Below are 5,651 nucleotides of genomic sequence, written 5' to 3'. Positions count from 1 at the left end.
GGTAACATCATGTACTTAAATTGCACAATTTGGAAGTAACCTCCACAGGTAGTTTCTTTTTCCCCATTGTTAGAAACTCATTTATTTCTTTATTTTTTATGGCCCCAAGTTCAATTTTGTTTCCTGAGCCTTCAATACTCCTCCTTTTCAGTGGAGCAGAATGCAAACCTATCTCTTTGTTTTGGAGCATTTTTTAATTTTTGGGGAAACATGAATTTGTAGCCACAATAGGCATTAAAGCGAATTTAAATATTGATGATTTAGTGCTGAAAACATTGCTGTTATTCCCTCAAACATACCTCTATTGTTTTTTTGGTACGCTTCACCAGCAAAGTATTATAAAAACCCTTTTGGTCAGAGACTCCAATCTCAGCCCCTATGAATGTACCATGTCACCCCTACCCTCCACTCCCTTGCCACCCTTCTAGTGCTGTTTCAACTTTATCTTTTATCTGAGAAATACCCCACCAAACAAAGTACCTCAAAATCATTTGCATCAGTAAACAAGTTCCTTTTTTTTTCCAGATTGTTGCCGTGGTTGGAGGAATGGCACCTCAAAAACAGCAGAGGCTTTTAAACCCAGTGTCCTGATATAGATGAGCACACCCCGGGAAGACTGTGGGAGTTGATTGCCGATGTACGTACCTCATGTATCATAAGTTGTACTGATTCACTTTCTTTTAGAGATCTGAAACAGTCCCAACACACACTTGTACACATGGAGGTATGTTTCCCATGATATCGGTTGTCCTGTGTAATGTTTCAGCATGAATTTGGATTTCCAATGTCGTGTAGTTTTTTGCGTTCCGTGAAAACGCCGGCAAAATGATAAGTTACAGCTGTAAGCATTTTCCTACTGCTCTGTAAACATCAGTGCCGGGCGTTTCTTTTGAAAACGGTGAAATTGGAGTGTATCCTCGTTCTATCAAATGGATGATTCTAGAGATTATCTTCTGGCGGCGGGTTAAATGTAGGGTTAAGAGCATGCCGTTTGGAGCACTTGAGATCTCTTGTGATTGACGACGGCCCGACCGAATGGTCGAGCAAGGTCACTCTCAAGAATTATCTTCTATATTGGAGCTCAACAAAGAACGAGGCAATGGACTTCATTTTCCATCGGAGCGTCAATTTCTTTCAGCCTTCTCCTGTCCTGACATTAATGGTTTTCATGACTGCCAACTTGCTGTACAACTGAGGTAAATGACTCTCTTTTTATCAAAATTTTAAACGTTAACGTTTCCTTTCCGCAGTGATTATTATGAAGATTAGGGAACTGCCAAGCGAAGACATCTACAGAAGTTTATTTTCTCTGCAATTTTAACATCTTTCCAAGTCGTTTAAGCGGAAAAGAAAGCTAAAAGAAGATCACAAGCCGAAGAAGGCTTTGGTAAATCACTGCCCATTTGACTCAGAGTACTAGAAGCTAGAGATAGCATCAACTTATTTTATCAGCTAGTACTGAATAATGAAATTTTTTGAAAATACTCCATCAGTTTAAAACCACCGAAAATTTGCTGCTTTATGAAGTGTGTCGAAGCTTGTATTGTGTTGTTTTGCTTTTGTCGTTGTTATCTAACATCCTAGTTAAACACGATTAAGTTGATCGGCTTGTGTTCTTCCGTCAACAGGAATACTCTTTGTATTTTACGTTTTTAATGTCACCGATGGACAAAGTTGGGCAGCTGAAGAAGAGTTGTAAAATTATCGATGTCACCAACAAGAGAGGAACCGTAGACAGAAGCAAAGATCTCATGTGTAATTGAGGAGAAGGTTTGTAGAGTGGAGCTGACAAGGGGAAGAGAAACACTTCAAAGTACCGGATACAATTTTTTGATTACTTTTTATTGTTTGGTTTTGCGTCCACATGCATCGACACGTACACCGCACTGTCTCGGAAAAACAAAAACATACAGAGAGTATAGTTTACGCACGAACCGCCCAATGGAAGTTAACTTTATTTATAGACTATAACTGGGTCGCCTTGACTGATTAAAAAACCGCCCCTCTCCTCCCTCGTAGAATATTTAAAGCTAGCTTGGACGTACACCATCAAATGAAAGTTTTGCCTGATTTTTTTCCTTGCCGGTTAGATTTAAGCAAAGTGCGAGTGGCTTACTTCTGGCTACAGGTGTGTCCTGCCATAGGTTTTGGACCTACCAGCTTGTTTAGCATGTAGTTCACATATCAAGTTCCGAAGGACCCTGCTGTAAGGTACGTGTAAGTATGTGTGTACCTGTGTGGGTTAGCTGGTGCAGTTTGTTAGCCTTTGCGGCAGGCGGGAACGGGAGCGATTGCTTTTTTGGCGGCAGTGTCTATTCATTCTTAGCAAAACTCTACCCTGACAAAAGCTTTCGGAAGTCACGCTGCTTCAACCAACCACGTTTGACCAAGGTGTGGGCTATCAGTCCTCAACTGTAAAAGAAGCTCAACCAGAAACCTCTAACTTTATTTTATTGCATTTATTTTACTTATAACTAAATCTCAATTTTCTAAATCTTTGTTTTGTTTTCCGATTTGAGTTAATGTGTGAGGTTCACCTCCCGAAATCAAAACGTAATTCACATAAGTTAACGTGTTTTGATTTAGGAAAAAATTGACCTCTGTTCGCCAAATGCAGTTTATATGAGAGGAGCAGCTTGTTATTGTTTATCGTGCCTCATTTGTATGTCATTAAGTCATGAACTGTTGTGTAATGATTTAACCACAATGTAAATATTAACTTTAGCGCAACCATCTCATGTGATCCTGCTTTTCTAAATTCTTTCTCTGTGTTCGTTTCACATCTTTACATTCACCGCAGTGGAACTGACAGCTAGCGCCAGCAGGGAAGGTCCTGAGTGTCCGTTCTTTGTTGGCCCCCTAGAAATGGGATCATACAAGAAAATTATAGAAGACGCTTAATGAAGGTGATGTGTCTTGAAAAATGTCTAAAGTATCTCTTTAACCGTTAAACTCTAAGAGGTTATTTGCAAATCCCCCTTTAAGGTAAAGTAAAGCCTTTGTACAGGCCCAAGTGGCCCATTGGGCTGGCGTTTAACTCCAGTTTCCGTTACCATGAAGTAGCGAGGAGTATTGCTACGTCCCCCTGGATGGGATGCCAGTCCATCGCAGGGTTACCCCCAGCATATTCGCTGGTACCCATTTGTACACCTGGGTGAAGAGAATCTCTGTGAGAGTAAAGTGTCTTGCTCTAAGTAACACAACGCAATGACCATGGCCAGGTTTCAAACCCGGGACCACTCGATCCGAAGTCAAGAGCACCTAACCATGAGCGGCCAGACCTTTAAGGTTGCCATAGTCTAAATCATCCTTTTTAGTGTAGATAAACACTTCATAGCCTCAACGTTTAGTATGCATATTCTACATGCACATACTGTGCTCTACTCATACCTCTACCCTTGTTAATTTTTTTCGGCGCTTCAAAAATAGGCCTTCACGGCAATTTCTGAACTACCCGCGTTTCTCCATCTTTTTAGGTGAGCAAGGCAATTTTAGGGTTGGTGATGCCGTGTACTGGGTGCTCCGTACTTTCGTAGTTGTGGGTAGCCAAGGGTTTCCCTAGCAAAATGGCTAAATTGCGAAACGTTCGATGTGCTCTAGTCCGGTTAAAAACCAAGCAGGATCCCCTCCTAAAATACCCGAATTTATTGAACGGGCATTGATTCATACCATTGGAAGGACATTTCTTCCAAAAGAGATGCGTGTGCGTTCGGAAACATTTTCGAGAAAACCATTGCTGTTCATAGATCATTTCTAATGCAAGTACGGATATTTTTGAACAGGTGTTTATTAATTTCCGGAGTGAAACTTTTGGATTATTTGTTTAAAAGTCCTTTAAATAAGACTATGAATCGCAAATGGCATCTCTTCCGATTAATAGGCTGAAAGCGTCTTCTATCACGATTAATAATCGTGGTACTTACGACTATTAATCGCGTACGAACTGCTTAATAATCGTGTTTGATCGGCTTTTTAGACTTAATAGTCGTACATCGCACGGTTAATAATCGCATCTGACAGCAAATGTCCTTATTTATCGCAAGGAAACGTACTCTTCTCCGAAGAAAGTTCAAGGTTCACTTTTTTTTGAATGGCCTTTTTTTTTTGTTTGGAGATACGTAATCCAAACAAAAAATGCGTTGCATTTAGATGAGTGAAACAGAAAGAGAAATATTTTAGTCGCGGCTAAATTTCTCCACGCTGCTAGACTCTTTCCAAATCTAGTGTGGTTGCCGAAGTGGTTTATTCAGGGGCAATAGGGAGAATAATCTATCGGAATGGAAAAATCATTTTCGATTTTTGTCGCTGAATAGTTTTCTAGATTTTACAATGTTACGTCGATTCGGTAAGATGCAGGCGGTGTGCGCACTCCGATTGCGTTGCATTGTGGTAGCTTCATTTCAATATGGCGGTGAAAGCAGCAAAAATCGGTAGATTTTGACTGAACATTCCGTAAAAGTTAGGCCGTTCATTTTTTCCTTTCACTATAGATAAATGTAAATTGATTTATTCTGAATTTTCAAAAGTATTTTTTTGTACGTATTTGTCCCGTATTCTACGGTTCCCAAGGACAAACGCAGTCACTGTTCTTCCTTAAGTAATTTAAGACCGGTTTGCGAGAAGGTCAAGTTTGATGTACGTCGTAGTTTGGAGCCTTTAAAAGATTTGATGGCCGCTTTGATTCTAATTCAACAGCTCTGACCAAACGCTCTCAAACGGTACATATGTTTGTCGGTTTTTCAGTGATAGTGTTTGAGACCGATTATGGCTAAGAGCAGGCCTATTGTTGCGTTACACAGTGTTACTATCGTATACTCAATCGTGTTGTAAATCTACTTTCCTAGGTAAAAGGGAATTCACTAATGGCGAGTGTTTGTATGGTAAATCTACTTACTTGATCACTGAATGAAGGACAGATGAATTAGAGCAACGAAAGGACTCACTTGCCCATAAATAACAGTCTACAATGCACACGGCAACACGCCGGATAACCGGAAATCAGAAGGTTGTCGATGGTTAAAAGGTGTTGATAGGCTTGTGCGAGTCCTGCCATTCGCTTGCGCTTTTAAATCTGCTAACCTGAAAGCTTAGCTGTTATAAGGATATTATTTAATGACTTTTGTTTGCGATGTGATAATAAGGATTACTGTAAGGTGTCATTTCTCCATCTGTATGTTCTTGGTCTTGGCACAGCCGGATGAGATTGTGTTACCAAAGGTACATCTTCATTTGTGCGCGCTATTTTTGTCGTTTTCAGGTATATTGTCTCTCCCGCATAAAATAACTCCAAAGATATGTTTCTCAAAACCTTATTCTCGGTTTTTTTATTCTTTAAGCATAATTTAAACTCTGTAACGTTTTTGTTAAACGATTTGGTCTTAGGCGGCGTAAGGCTTCTCCTTTCGCGAATCCCGTATGTATGCCTTTAAGTGTATGACATGAAAAGTAGTTCGTGTATTAGAGGGTCGCTGGATTTTTTTTATTATTATTATGAAATTACCAACAGGAACTCAAAGAGTTTCCTCCCAAATTATCCATTCAGGGTGAAGTATAGAGTAACTCTCTAATCTGTAATAGTTGTTTTCAAAGGGCTGTGTGAAAAAATCTATCCGTGGGGGCGGGAGTGGGATGGATATTTTTTTGGAATTACG

At 40.0% G+C, this 5,651-nt stretch overlaps 1 protein-coding gene and 1 long non-coding RNA gene across 2 annotated transcripts in view; both read left to right on the top strand.

The window, feature by feature from the left end:
- The window catches only part of LOC131784988 (ATP-dependent RNA helicase DDX24), a 49,717-nt gene that overhangs the window by 23,789 nt on the left and 20,277 nt on the right, over nucleotides 1-5,651 (top strand). The gene's annotated exons all lie outside the window — the stretch shown is intronic.
- On the top strand, nucleotides 1,347-2,136 carry LOC136277051 (uncharacterized). The gene is made up of 3 exons (XR_010715758.1): nucleotides 1,347-1,387; nucleotides 1,629-1,770; nucleotides 2,091-2,136. It is a non-coding gene; the product is annotated as an uncharacterized lncRNA (long non-coding RNA).

This window comes from Pocillopora verrucosa, chromosome 11 (assembly GCF_036669915.1).
Source record: "Pocillopora verrucosa isolate sample1 chromosome 11, ASM3666991v2, whole genome shotgun sequence".
Lineage (NCBI taxonomy): Eukaryota > Metazoa > Cnidaria > Anthozoa > Scleractinia > Pocilloporidae > Pocillopora > Pocillopora verrucosa.
Note: the sequence above shows the minus strand (reverse complement) of the source record. Positions and strands in the feature narration are given on the sequence as shown.